Raw genomic sequence first — 15,611 nt, forward strand, 5'->3', positions numbered from 1 at the left:
GTACTGGGACCAGTACTATTCAATATATTCATCAGCGACTTGGATGAGGGAATAGAGTGCACTGTCAGCAAGTTCACTGGTGACACCAAGCTGGGAGGAGTGGCTGACATGCCAGAAGGCTGTGCTGCCATCCAGCGAGACCTTGAGAGGCTGGAGAGTTGAGTGGGGAAAAATTTACGAAATATAACAAAGGCAAGTGTAGAGTCTTACATCTGGGTAGGAACAACCCCAGGCTCCAGTATAAATTGGGGAACAACCTGCTAGAGAGCAGTGTAGGGGAAAGGGACCAGGGGGTCCTGGTGGACAGCAGGATGAGCATGAGCCAGCACTGTGTCATTGTGGCCAATAAGGCCAATGGCATCCTGGGATATATTAAAAGAAGTGTGGTTAGTAGATCTAAAGAGGTTCTCCTCCCCCTCTACTCTGCCCTGGTGAGACAGCATCTGGAATATTGTGTCCACTTCTGGGCCCCTCAGTTCAAGAAGGACAGGGAACTGCTGGAGAGAGTTCAGCGCAGGGCAACAAAGATGATTAAGGGAGTGGAGCATCTCCCTCATGAGGAAAGGCTGAGGGAACTGGGTCTCTTTAGCTTGAAGGAGAGAAGGGTGACCTCATTAATGCTTATAAATATGTAAGGGGTGAGTGTCAGGAGGATGTAGCCAGGCTCTTCTCAGTGACAACCAGTGATAGGACAAGGGGCAGTGGGTACAAACTGGGACACAGGAGGTTCCACTTAAATATGAGAAGAAACTTCTTCACAGTGAGGGTAACAGAACACTGGAACAGGCTGCCCATGGAGGTTGTGGAGTTTCCTTCCCTGGAGACATTCAAAACCCACATGGATGCCTTCCTGGGTAACCTCATCTAGGAGTTCATGCTCCAGCAGCGGGATTGGACTAGATGATCTTTTGAGGTCCCTTCCAATCCCTAATGTTCTGTGATTCTGTGATCTTTTATTAACTGGCAGAAATTGCTTCTGCCTGGAACTTTTACGCGTCTGTTTGATCTATACCTCATCAGATGTCATCTAGCTCTACTACAATTCAGATATCATTAACTAAGAATTAACCAAAGAATAGATTGACAAATGACAACTCAGCAATGAAAAACCTATTCAAATATTCATCATAATCAATGAGCAAGGTCACCTCTTTATATGGTGCTCTTGTTACCTAAAGAAGAGACAGCAAAGGGAGGAAATCTTTACACATATATTGGTACTTCAGGACAAATTATTTCTGGACCACTTTAGGTATCTTTTTTTTGGCCTGCTCTCAAATATGGCAGCTCACTAGAGAAAGACAAAGGTGTCTGTGAAGTCACTGTGATGGATCTCAATCCACTGTCTCCTCAGTGCCTTGAGAGAGAACAACTTTCAGAGCCTTCATCAGCCTCTCTTCTCTACTGATGACACAAGTCCTTGCAGATTAGTGGCTCTCAAATTGTAGCAAGAAGATCACAAGGTATCAGAAGATAGGATGGGGGGAAAAAAAAGAAAGAAAAAAGAAAAAAGAAGTGAAATAATTAAAAAATCACACAGACTGGATGGATTCCCAGGCAAGCAGACAAGAAAATGGGACAAAATGTAAAGCACTAAAAAAACATACTAAGCTTAAATTAATTTTATTTGTTTGTAAGTGAAGATCAGGATAATATCTTTATAAGCTTGTCCACAGATTTAAAAAAAAATATATCCTTCACTTTACGAAGGCTGAAGACCCATGGGCTGGAGGACATAGTAGATACACAACCCACACAGATGGACTTCTGGCATCCACCTTAGAAGGTTTCTTCCTTCATAGGATTTAGGCAGAGGGTCTGGTAGCATATGTACAATTGATGGAAAACAGATCTTCCCCATCTACTCAACAGTTAAGACAGAAAAATAAGAAGTACAGCTCACTATGAAACAGATCTATAAGAATGTTAAAATTAACAATGACTTTGAAAGCACCTGAGTGTACGCTATCTGGATTTACCTATAGCCAAAGCTTGATGCTTCAAAGCTTCATTTTAACCTCTTGTAAGGGTCTTATTGATTCTCATAATGAATTAAGTGTCTTGTTGTTGTTGTTGTAACAGAGGAATGCACCCACAATGGTTTACTGAAATATCTATTTATTTAAAATTAATTAAAACCCATACAGTCATATACTGGTTCTCAGGTATGAGCTTTCTAAAGCTAGCTGATCCAAATAATTGTATAACAGAGAAAGGTTTTGTCTATGCTGGAATATTTGATTGTTTCTATACAAACAGTTATATCACTGTACATTTTATAGTGGTATTGTTAAATAAATACGCAGCCATTAAAATGGCATCAATCTTTGCATGGCTGTAATTGTTCTAGATTAAAAGAAGCCTTTTCACTGTGGCTAAAATTCCTTTCAAAGCAACACAATATAAAGTGAAGAAAACATACTGTTTTTACAAAAGGAATCATGCAGATATGAAAATTACTGTATAAATTGACATGGTAGAACATGTAGTATCATTTTCCACATGAAAAAAATCTTGGATTAATTCATTTGAAGGAGAAAAGAAGCAAGAAACAGAATAAAGAGCAATTAGAAAAAGGTAAACTAGGAAGAGAAATAATAAGGGGAGTGACTGTTCAACTTCTGTTGTTCTTGTATTTGATTTGAATGAGGAAAGGCGCTATACTAAGATCACTGTTATCTACTCACTTTATTAGCTATTTGAAAGAGAGAGACTAGTAAAACTAACTATTCATAAATTACTTAGATTACTTAGATGAATACGTGTGCAGAGAGGTCTAAACATTTTAATGATGCATTTTATTGTGTAAAATTAGAGGCCTGGAAGATACCTTAAGAGATCATGCAATTTAGAACACCCTCCCAAGGCAGGGAGAACTAAATCTGTTTCCCTGCTTATGCTTATTTGTTCAACCTTATCCCACGTTTATGGAAGTACAGATTTATGTGCATACTTCTAAGAAAATTAGTTCTATTTTTTATTTGATTTATTGCTAATCTTTCTTGCCTTGTTGGTGTTATCATATCAGAACTAAAAAAAAACAAAACCAAACCCTTATGAAAATGTAAAACTTATCCTTCCACCAAGCTTAATGTAATAAATTCCCAGTTTTGTGCAAGTATAAGATACAGACATTATAAAAGTACAACAAATGTACTTATGTGATAGGAACCTTTTATATGGATTGACCACAGCTCACAGTTTGGACTAAAGTAAGATTATGTTACAAATTCATACAATACTTGAACATATAATACTATTGCATAAATACATAGGAAACCCTCAGCTTGAGACGAACTATGAAATAAGCTTGGCTTTTAGTACACTGTCTGATACAAAAGATAAAGGAGCAACAAAGTCCAGGAAAAATGAACAAAATTGTTTAAAAGCATAATATGGTACACATACGAATGCATGTAAAAAAAAAAAAAAAAGACCATTTAATATACAGAGAACGGTAACAGGCAATGTGGTCAAAGTTTAATTGGGTAAATAGCATAGAGAGATTAAGGAGTCTTCACTTCTACTGTTTTCTCTAATACAAAAGGGAAAAGAAATAACCTATTTAATTAAAAAGCAGTATGTTCAAAACAAATCAAAAGAAACAATTTATGGACATCATAATATTTGAAAATAATACATTTGTAGCCATGGTTTTCTGAAGATGTAAGAGAAACCCAAATTCTAGTGGAAGAAAGTCTCTTTAAGCCAACTAATGTTCCTAGCAAAAAAATGTTAAGACATACAAGACTACTTCAGCTGAATCAAAGAACACATGTCTAAAAGCTTTTCCAGTTGTACCAGCTCTTCTGACTAAAGATACTGCCTTTTCCTACTTAGTTTTCCAATCAGCTTTTATCACCTAGAGGTACAATAGTCACAATACATACATATATATTAAAGGATAGCGATACTTGTGGTTTAGGATTTATGATAGCAGTATGAGGCCAGAAAGAACTTCCAATATTGGTAAAACAATAATTTTATTTCTCTGTAGCACTTGGTATCTATTGCTTTCTGAAAAAAAAAGACAGGGGATTACATTTCAGATTAGCATTTTCACTCCTTATGACGCACGGCTTGTGTTTAGTGAATAGAGAAGAAACCTTTCATTGTAATCATACCGCTCAGAGTTCCATATGAAAGTCACCAGTCACTGAAAAAAACAGAGAATTCTGTCATCTATAACTGTTCATTTTATAGAAAACATGAATAGCAGTTAGTTGCATGTTTATCCCAGCACAGCAAACTTTCTCCCCACCTCCTTTCCCATCAACTGACTCACTTCATTCAGTCGGCATGTTACAAAAAGCTTTCTGACACAGTTCTGCATCTCCACTGCTGGTCCTCAGCTCCAGCTGCCACCACATTCCTTCAGTAGTAACACTTTTGGGAGCAGTTTTGTTTTGTCTGTTCATGATGTTCTGACCGGCCTTGTTCACAAAACCTGGACAGGACGCTAATAAAAGCAACATTTAATTCTTTGGGATGATTGCAACATTCATTTTTTTTTTCACAGAAGAGTTTATTACCTAGTTTTAAATAATCTAAAAATCTTACGATAGGTGAAAATATTAATACTCCTAGATAGAGGAAAATATTAATGTTTAACTATTTTCTGAACTGCTGAGTAATCAATGAGAAACAGTGTTTCTAAACACATTATAAAGAACGAATGTGCCTCATGAATGAATGATGGAGTAAATTCATTTCATTATGTCTGAAAAAGGAGGAAACTAGATTTTAATCCTGACAAAGCAATCACAGTTGGAGAGAACTGATGGTTTAAAGCTAGTACAGAAAAAAAAATGGCTTAAAAGGAGTAAAGGTTTGATTATTCTTACTTTAGAAAAAAAATAAGGAACGTCCTTCTGAAAAACTGTATGTTTACAAATCTTCATTAACAGATACAGGAAATCATTCTGAATCCTTCATTGTTGAGCTTGATTTAGGGAAAGACTCTAAAAAAGACCAGCAGATGTTCGAACAAGTCAGTATAAGTATTTCCACATTAAATGTTACATAAACCAGATTTAAAACAGAATGGTTGTGTTAAATAGTAGTTACATTTATCAAATACAGCACAAGATATAACAACGGAGAATGAAACCCACAGTGAAGGATAGAATTTGAGAACTTGTGAGTAATTATAATCCTTGTAGTAGATGTTAGTATGAAGTGAAATAACTAGAAATAAAAAGGTCTTGCAATTCTAGCTTCTTACAGTCAAACACTATCTTCATTTGTAAGAAAGAAAATATTTTTGTGGTGGGACAGATCTGTCAGAACTGTGCAATATCTTTTGATATTTACCCTACTAAAAAGGGCAATCAGTTAAATCAGAAACTATTACTCCTATGTGAACAAAAACTTAGATAAAACTAGTACCACCCCAAAGATAGCTGACTGGATTTGCTCCTCTCCTGTAGCATAACAGTAATTTTTATATCACATCATTCTTAGACCTGGTGTTTAACCATTACAGAAGCTTAGAAGTTAGTCACTGTAATCAACAACAGAAATAGAAAATAATTCAAATTAAACTCCACACAAATGGTACGAATGGAATGTCAGTAAATTGACAAAATACAGTATGTACTGCAGCAAATCAAAAAGGATGGCTTTTTTCTTACAAAGTTTAAGGGCAGGTTGTGATAGCAATGGTATTGATTCATGGTTCAATCCAGCAACCAAAGCCTATGAAGAACGTTCTAAATGAACAGATGGAGCTTGAAGCAACATGTTAGCTGAAATATTCAAGCAAGGAAAAACTGCTTTTATAAAGAAACTATTGTCACGAAATCTCCACAGTGTGAAGATTCTAAAATTCCATATTTGGCTAGAGGACATGATTTAGTCCTAATCTTTACTGCATGCCACAAAAAGTCATCACATGAGCTGCTATAGTTCCTATGGAAGGCACCTTTGTAAAGCCCTTGCAGACATGAAAAATCAAAAGCTTCTTAAAAGTTCTACAAATTTCTAAACCTATTGGACAAGTGTCTAATTCTAGGGGAAACCCAGGCCAATATAGTCAGTAGGTGCCATGCAGGAAATACTTCTATTAGGTGAAAGCAGTGAATAGGAAATAAATTTAGGCACATAATTTGAACAGCAAATTTTCAAGTAATTGTTTCTTGAGACCTAATATTAAATCTTTCACTAAGAAGTATTGACAATTTAAATTTTAGGGCTTAGGTAAAAACATTAAAATTTCTTTGGTAAATGAACTGAAATGGATATCTGTGGCATCCCACTTCCTCCTGATCTGGCTGCTCTATTGCTAGAGATTTACTGTCAAAAAGTCATTTCCCACCTCTTATCAATATGAGAGAGTCAAGTGGTGAAAGTTCAAGGCTATGCACTAAAAACAATGACAACTGGAATGACTGGATGTAGCCTTCTACCTGTAAAAAGATTATTTTGGGTTTTTAATCTGCATCAAAGGGCAGAATCATTTTAGCAAAAATGCAAAAATAGCTTGTGTCCTACAATTACGCTAAGGCCCAGAAGTTTGTAGGCATTTGCTGGGAGTGCTGCCAACTGAATACAGCTCCTGTCCCACATTATCTGCTCCTCCTCTGCAAGGACTGAGAGGCAGGGACACAGTGTAAGCCACGCTGAGCACATGATCTGCTAACTTGCTTTGTGTACAAACTGAACAGTCTTTATCCCAGAATCAAAGCGTGCACAGATGATGTCTTCAGTCTTGTGTACAAGTATTGGCAAAGGGGATAAGGACTAGAAAGACTTGGAAGCTGAAGCCTTTCTGTGGTTTTTGTCTTTAGAAACAGCAGCTGAGACCCTGGAGGGAATGTGGAGCACCAAGTGACTGCAGGGCCTGAACGGTCTCTCAGTCGCTGAATGTCTTAGGAAGCAAACGGCTCTAACGAGTTAACATGCCAACAGCAGTATGTGCTGGATACCTTTCAGGGTCAAGATCAAAACCTTACCCCTGTTAATGCCCAAGGGTTCCACTCCAAGTAGCCTATTCAATTAAAAATAGGAAACTGGGACTACCCATGAAATTAGCTGCTAAATAGAAAAGAGAAGAAAGCAGGCACATGAGGAGCAAAATGCTGGCAACAGTTGCATTTTGCTCAATTAGCTTACTGTGGTACAATGGGGAAAAGGGGATATACCAAGCAGGATGAAGGAAAATGAAAGAGGATTTGTCTTCTAATTGAAAAATTGGAGAGGACAGAAGAAAAATTAAAACAGTTTATTTGCTGTCCCTTGTCCTACAGAGCATTGCTGCAGCTGTTGCTTTTCTTTTTTTTTTTTTTTTTACTGCTGAAAGCCAAGTGGCTTCCCAGGCATGGCAAGGAATTTGGCTTTCTGATGATGAGCAAAGAAAACACTTGGAACTTTGTTCCAGACTGGTTAGTTCTTTCCCATTGCAGCAGGTCCTGGAAGAAGGCAAGGTTGGCAATTCATGGTTGTGCACCTTCACACAACTAAGACTAAGCAATGTCAGGAATAACGTCTGTTGCAACTGTTTAGCTAATAGCACAATCAACCCAGATGACAGTGTTGGCCAACTGGTACTAAGGAATGATGAATCCTCACCTTGAAGCTGACCTCTGTAAACAAAACTATTCACTTACCAATCTGAGGAAATCATATATTATGTATAGAGACCACAGGCAACGGTGAAGTATCTGCAGAAAGTGAAGGATACACTGAAAAGACCAATCTGGAAACAAAGTTTTGAAAAAAACAAGGAAAAGGAGAAATCATTATATATGTATATACATAGAAATAAATAAATTAGATTGCAAAATGTGGCTTTGATACTAGAGATCGCCTCTTGTGCAGGAGATAGTGATGGGGAACCACATCATGGGTCTCAAGAAGTCTATTTGGGAATCTGGAAAGCCTGTTTCTGTACAAATCCACTCTTTCCAAATGAAACAATTCTGGGAGATCTGTTTGGGAACTCATGCAGTCAAGATTCATTACAGCACAACAGCCTTTACTGGTATCCTGACTGAAAACCCTGAATGTCTTGAAGGTGTCTATTGAGTGCTCAAATTAACCTAGAAAACCTCAAGGTCCAATTGTAAATATCACCTGGCTGAAAAAATGGTACTTGGGTTTGTTTGTTGCATAAGCAATTACTCAAATTTCTTCAATCCCTGTTACAAGATACTGATTAACAGAAATGATACAGACCCAGGCATCAAGATGCTTTCCAATCTGGGCAACTCTAAACTAGCATGCTGATGAAGTTAAATGCATACGAGCAAACAAGAAGCAGAACAGATTTAAATGCCCTCGTCTGGGAGATAACTCTTGAAGCAGAATGCCATTTGTTTTAAGCTTCACTTTTGATTGACTTTTCACTTTGTCTAGGCTTATAAATTACAATTCCATTTTACACATGGCTCTTGTGTGCTGCTCTATGCCAATTCTTGTACATTATTTTGACAACTGATTGTAGGCAAGCCAGTACAATTAACAGATTATTACTGTTAAAGCAGAAGGATAATTGTCAACTGGACTTAATACCGCTTTGATACTAAGTGAACAGTTTTCTCATAAATGTAGTACATGGTGTTTCAAAATGCTTGGCATAAAGATGTGACATAATGTAAGGCTGTCTGCTGATCTATTTGCAATCATTAGTGTAATAGCCTCCCTTAATTGGTGACCTATTTTTCTGAGTTTCCACCACAATGATACAAAGCAGTGGTCTGTGTTTAAAGATACATATGGTATATTTTTTCTGTATGTACAGTGCATTTTTTTTCTGTGGACATGCTAGCACTTTTTAGGCATGAAAGGCAGGGGTTGTTCTGACACAAGCTGTCTGTACATCACGATGAAACAAGATACCACTGATGCTTTCAATGCATAAAATATCATGATGTTGGAGTACTGTCCAGTAGTAATCATACACACACAGGTTGTTGATAATGTTGGCAATGTAAGCTTGACTGGGGCCCACGTTGCTATTGGCAACCTTTTATTCTATAACATCCCTTGAGCAGGAGCAAGACATGGGCAGATCTATGGAGGGCGCCAGGCTTGATGTAAAAGCTTTCCTTTAAGGCTTAACATGGTTTGTCTCTAGAGTATTTGACAGTATTTCCCGTTCAGAAGAGTGGGAATGATCTGATACAAGCCACCGAGTAGGTTGCATGTTCAGTTGCTTAGTTTAAAGAGCCAAAACTAGGAAAGCAAGATTCTGGAAGCCTAAGAGGGAAATATATACAGCATTGAGTTCTTTATGCTTTCTGAGTGTAACCAGCCGTGCTAAATCTTCATTGTTTCAACTGATCTAGATTGCTGGAGCCCAGTTTCTTAACTTAAATTTATGAAGACCTGAAAATGGATTGTTTTCCTTGTAAGGATTAACATGTGAGACACTAGAAGGTGGAATTCAACAGGAAAAGGAAAACGCTGAATTTATCTCTTGAGTTTTTTTCCTAAAATGCTCTTAAAGCTAAAGAAAGACTGAGGAGACATATTTAACTCCTCATCAGTAAAGATGAACCCATCTAGTGTTGCCAGTCTCCTTACCCAGAGGAAAAAAGAGTCATGTCCCTCCTCTTTAGTTACCTGGAACCACATTCTAATCTAAATCCAGTCTTTGAAAATTCAGGGATGATGATGTTAGATGACAAAGAACGTGCAATTTGATGTGTTGTGGAGTGAGGAGGACACTGCAGAATGTCTAAAGTAAAGTTTTTTTACAAGCAGAATAAGAGGTCATGCCACCTTGAGAACAACTGATTTAAAAAGAGGAGTAAATCACCCACAGATGCTTTAGCATGCATTGTCCTACTGTTAGGATTTCTGCATATAATACAGCTAGGCTGTGATCTTATGATGAACGTGCACATTGTTTTCAGTCAGGCACGGTAAGTTGAATTCTTTCAGAAAGTCTCTGAAGCACCACACACATTTCTGCCTGGGAAATCTTGGACAAATAGGAAAATACTTATTGAAAGCACAGTATGGCTTCAATGGTTTCAGAAATTCTGAAATTAGGGTGTGCATGCATGTGTCCATTTATATGTACGCATACTTCCTGATGGAGAGAACAAGCATTTCTGAAAACCTGGATAGCAAAGGCAATGGGATGACTTGTCTGAGATGCAGTCAAGTGATTCCACTGCCAGTAATTGTACAATAATGCAGAATTATGAGTGCCTAAGTGTAAAAAGAAAAAAACAACGCTTCATTAGGCTGAGGTTAGTCAGCAGATGGTATATAGACCACCAATAGTCTATAAAACATCTGACGGCTGGTGTAATTTCTGTACATAACAGAAGTGTCCTTGACATTGACGAGTCAGTACATGCCACATAACATAACTAGGAGCTGGATTTTTATAGAGATATCACATCACTGAAATGGTGAGAATTACAAAAAAAAAAAAAAAAAGTGGTTTGGTTATAAATAAAATCAGGATGGTTAACATTTTTCGTAAGCAATATGCAAAAACATGCAAGTTGGTCTGTAGGTTATTAAAAACCTGTTTGATTCTTTGTTTATGATTTGACAGTCATAACCATATAAGCAGGAAAACTTTAGTCACAGTGACCAATAAACACCGTCCCTTTACAGTTTTTGACTTAAGTGTACTAAACCTCTCCTTATGGCTGCTAAGAGTATCTGTGAAATGTTATGTCCTGGTGGGTGCTGGCAGTGCTGCTTTGAGTTTATAAGGACAAGTAAGAATGTGGAAGGCCTTATCAGAGGAAGCACAGTGAAAGTATTTCCAAGTAGACTGGCAATATTTTACATAGGTGGTACCAGTTCATCTGCTACTGGACACTACAAAATTTTACTGTTTTTTGTAAAAGTAGAAAAACCAATGAAGAGGCAAGGACAGAAGTTCCAAAAGCTGACAGAAGTCATAAGAGGAAACAAGAACTTGATTTTCTAGTGTCAGTAAGTAAGTGGAGCACGTAGGCTTAGTACTGTTTCAGACAACTTTTCAAAAAGGCATGGATGCTTCTGCAGAAATGAGGGAGATAATAATGATAACAGTCAGAAAATGCCTCAGTGCTAGTCTACAGATAAGAGATGCATCTTGCGCATGGAGAATAATTTGAAAATGACAAATGTTGCTATAACACAAGCACCATTTAGATCAGAAACCAGATAGCAACTGGGAGGTAGTACACATTAATAACTTTTATTGCTTTCCTTAACTGCTACAAACTTAAAAGAAGCCTTGTCATCTTAAAAGCACAGTAGTAACTGGTATGGCCTTCTCTACTGCTTAACACGCTTCTGCCTTGTTTTATATATTCATTTGGAATCCCCTGAAAGCCTGCTGAAGAAAAATAATGTAAGAAGCAGTTCTTACAGGCTGGCTAGGCTGAAGAGAAGTCCACATGCATTTTCCCTCCAAGTGTTTTCCAGGTGGAAGACTTGCCCTCACATTATCTTGTATGTTCTGTGTTTTGGTTTGTGAAATGAATAGCAAAGCTTGTGAACAAATATAAGAAAATAATTCCATTGTAAAAATGTGGTTGCTGGGTGGGGTTTTGTTTGTTTGTTTGTTTTTAATAATTAAAGGCTTTTTTAGTTCTGAGCAAGAAGACTGCCCAGGTCAGTATCATCTCCTGTCTACTAGCTTGTCCAGAACTAATGAGTTTTTAGTTTACTTCTCTTAAAAGTTTGTAAATACCAGTGATTTTAAATCAAGCTGTTGTTCTGCTTTCTTTAATGTCTTCTAGAACTGGGGCAAACTTGTTTTTTGTTTTCTTCATTAAGTGGACAGCAAAAGATGCAAGGAAAAAAAAAAAGCAATATCCAGTTTGCGTGTTCCTTTAGGGATGAAACATCGGGTGACGTGACACTTGGATACTGAAGGTCAGGCACTGGGCAAGCTGCCTTCCTCACAAAAGACCTCTTTGACAGGAATACACATCTTGGTGCATTGATGTACTGGTTTTAGAGTAACCATTCAACTGGAGTAAGACATAATACAATGAATCATCGAATCACTGAATCATAGAATAGTTTGGGTTGGAAGTGACCTCCAAAGGCCACTTCGTCCAATCCCCCTGCAATGAGCAAGGACACCTTCAGCTCAATCAGGTTACTCAGAGCCCTGTCCAGCCTGGCCTGGAATGTCTCCAGGGATGGGGCATTTACCACCTCTCTGGGCAACCTGGGCCAGTGTTTCACCACCATCATTGTAAAAAATTTCTTCCTTACAATTTCTTCCTGAGTCTCTCTTCTCTTAGTTTAAAACCATCACCTGTTGTCTTATTGTAACAGGCCCTGTTAAAATGTTTGTCCCCATCTTTCTTATAGGCCACTTTCAGGTACTGAAAAGCTGCAATAAGGTCTACTCGAGGCCTTCTCTTCTCCAGGCTGAACAACCCCAGCTCTGTCAGCCTGTCCTCACAGCAGAGCTGTTCCAGCCCTCTGATCATTTTTGTGGCTTCCTCTGCCCCCTCTCCAACAGATCCATGTCTTTCCTGTACTGCGAGCTCCAGAGCTGGACACAGGAGTCCAGGTGGGGCCTCACCAGAGCAGAGCAGAGGGGCAGAATCACCTCCCTCAACCTGCTGGCCACACTCCTTTTGGTGCAGCCCAAAAAACCCAAAGGACATTCAAATCAAACAACACTTCTTTTAGAGCATTTACTTTACTGAAGTGTATATATTTTTTAACAAATTGCTTACATAAAATTAAATGCTTTTATATATACATACAGAGTAGGTACAGAAATTAAGCATGATTTCAGCATCCTTAGTTTTTAAAACTCCTGGTGTAAAATTTAAACTCTAATTTGAATCTTAGCCTTAACACTATTGCTATTTAGCAGGTCACAACACCCTTAAAATACCTTTTACATGAAGAATAGTATTTTTTCCTTTCCTGCATTTACCATTGCAATTGATGCAAAACCACTTACAGGTTGATGGAAAACAAGACAAGCAAAGTAGGAGATGAGGAACGAGAATACGGCTATTCCTTAATGACAGGTTTCCAAAGTACCAAACTCATGCAACGTTTCAACGTGCAACATTCTCCACAAAGACAATTCATACCCTGGTGTTTTTGTTGTTGTTGGTTTGGTTTTTTGTTTTTGTTTTGGTTTTTTTGAGTTTCAAGCCTAAAATGATCAAGAAGAACCAGACTAAGAAACTTAATTCCTAATGTCAAAATATTAAATTAAGCATTTGATATCCAAGGTGGATACCTGTGAATGAAATCCTTGTTTCATTACAGTGTCTTAAGTAACTTTGTCATGTCATTTTCCTATCTTTGTCTCTTTCTTTTAGCTTACCCTTTAGTAAATATTGCATCCTGAACATTAGCATGAGCACAACTGTATTGCTATAATCCTTCTGAATGCTGCAAAGGCTATGAGCATACTTGGCTGTTGAAGGTTTCTCTGTAACAACCACCTTTGGCGCAGGTGAAGAACTTTAACTGCAACTAGTCCATCTCAATCACTTTCACCATGATGAGTGGCTCTCCTGGTGGGGGGCATGGCTCAGGGCATTCACATGTTAGAGAAAAACAAAACCAGCATCTCTTGCAGTTCAGCAGATGGAGGGAACAGGGGAAGGGACAAACTTCAGTCATACAGCCTTCAAAATTGTCCAAATGATCCTTGGCTTTTTAGCACTCACTGACAAATTGTACACTATGCCAGATGACCAATGAAGTGGAAACAGACAGTATCTTATTTTTAATAGCTGATGAACAGTCTTCCAAAGTTTTTTTCCAGTGTTGCTCAGTTTATCAGTTTTAATTCAAATTCAGACAACAAATAATCTTGAGCACTTCTTCTTCTCCAGCCACTGAAAGCTGAAATTATGGAGATTCCAGGAGACATATTTTTCTTTACTCATTATATTATCTCCTTCCATTCACTTATCCCATTTTCTCATATTCTTATGCAGTTTTTTCTGTGCTGATGTACAATATCTTGTTCCTACTCCCAAGCCAACTCACTGCTTGCTAGAAAACAGCAGCATTTGTCCCAGTTGTGTTTTTTGCTAGGTGGATGGTGCTAGGCCAGCTAGAAAGGAATTCACTCTTTGCCATGCCTGCTGCCTGAAAGAAAAACATTAACAAACAAACAAACAAATAAAAATCTCTTTTCAGTCAAACTGATCTTTTCTCTGTAAGAAAAATTAGAGCAGGGGGAGTTGCACAAAAGCTTTTTCATCAAGCGTTACAACTTCAGATAAATACAAATCTTGGGAAACTTGTGGATGACTTCCACATCATCTGACTGTGATAAACTAACAGAACCACATTTCTCTTGAAGTTATCTCTACTTTTAACACTTACCAAAGGTTTGAGAGTTTAATTTCTGAAGCTGTACTTCTATGTTTCAAGCGTGCTACAGAGCAATGTCTCTGACCATTTACCGCAAGCATTTGAGATGTGCTACTCAGCTTTATCAGTTTGCACAACTACTAAATTGCCTGCTTGGCCACCATCTCTCCAACCTTACCCACACACAATCTTATTCCCGCAGTTTAACATGAGGAGCACGACTGTGCTGTTATGCACCTCAACCAAGCACCCAATTGCACTTTCCATCATGAGCTGTTTGTTTATTTTATGTTAACCGCACTAGTCTACGAACGAAATATTTTTAAGTGTCCCTGTGATGACTGAATAAAAAAATAGCAACATGAGATTGCAATGTAATGAATTGTTTCCATGCCTTTTAAAGGCACCTTTCTGGAAAACTGGAGTATCCTTTTTAAAATTTTCCTTTCAAGCCGTAGGTGCCTCTCCTCTGAAACAAGGGGTGCTGGAGCTCTTACCCAGCAGGACCCCTCTGAAAGACGACAGAGCCGGTGCGACCTCGCACCATCCCTCCACTTGCTACCTCCCGCCCCCTTGGGCGCGGCCTCTGCCCAACGGGACGGACGGGCGGGCGGACTGACAGGAAGCTTTAGGATATCGAGCCCGACCTCCGCACACAGCCGAGCGAGCACCCGAACTGCTCCGCAGAGCTGCGCATGATGGCGAAAGTCAGTCGGAAACGGTTAAAAAAAAAAACAAAAAAACAACCCCTAGGCCGCGACGGCACCTCCGGCAGCCGCCGGGCAACGGCCGCGAGGACTCCCGCACCGCCCCCGCGCTCCCGGCGGCTCCCCCGGCAGCCGCGCCCCAGCCAATGGGGAGCGGGTTCGGCGAGAGCGCTGACGTCCTGCGCCGCCCCGCCCCATCCCGACGGGTGCCGGACGCAGCCGGAGACTCCCGAGCTCCCCCCACGGCTCCGCCGCCCTTGTTCCTCGGGCGGGGACTCGCTTCCTTTCCCGACTCCCCCCTTCCCACCCTCCTCCTCCTCCTCCTCCTCCTCCCAGCCAAGATGGAGGACAGCGGTTGCTGCGGCCACCGGCAGCACGGCGGCTAGCGCAGCTGCTGCGCCTCCGGCTCGCTCCTCGCTCCCTCAAAAAAAAAAAAAAAAAAAAAAAAAAGCTGGAAACGCTCTGTCTTCCTCCGCCCACCGGCTGCTGGCTGCGCGGACTGCTGGCCCTCCCCATGCCGTCGTCGTCGCCGTCCTCCTCCTCCCGCGATTGTCTGCGCTCCGGCTGCCGCCCGCCCGCCCGCCCTGACTCCCTGCATGCACACGCCGCCTCCTAGGTGGCTGCGGGGGGTGGGCGCTC

At 39.6% G+C, this 15,611-nt stretch overlaps 1 long non-coding RNA gene across 1 annotated transcript; it reads right to left on the reverse strand.

Annotated features, from left to right (window-relative positions):
• Positions 1-1,677: 1,677 nt before the first annotated feature.
• Positions 1,678-5,787, reverse strand: LOC139827203 (uncharacterized). The gene is made up of 3 exons (XR_011737522.1): positions 4,845-5,787; positions 4,286-4,459; positions 1,678-4,156 (listed from the first exon to the last, which is right to left on the reverse strand). It is a non-coding gene; the product is annotated as an uncharacterized lncRNA (long non-coding RNA).
• Between the last annotated feature and the right edge of the window lie 9,824 nt (positions 5,788-15,611).

The sequence above is a fragment of the Patagioenas fasciata genome, chromosome 2 (assembly GCF_037038585.1).
Source record: "Patagioenas fasciata isolate bPatFas1 chromosome 2, bPatFas1.hap1, whole genome shotgun sequence".
Lineage (NCBI taxonomy): Eukaryota > Metazoa > Chordata > Aves > Columbiformes > Columbidae > Patagioenas > Patagioenas fasciata.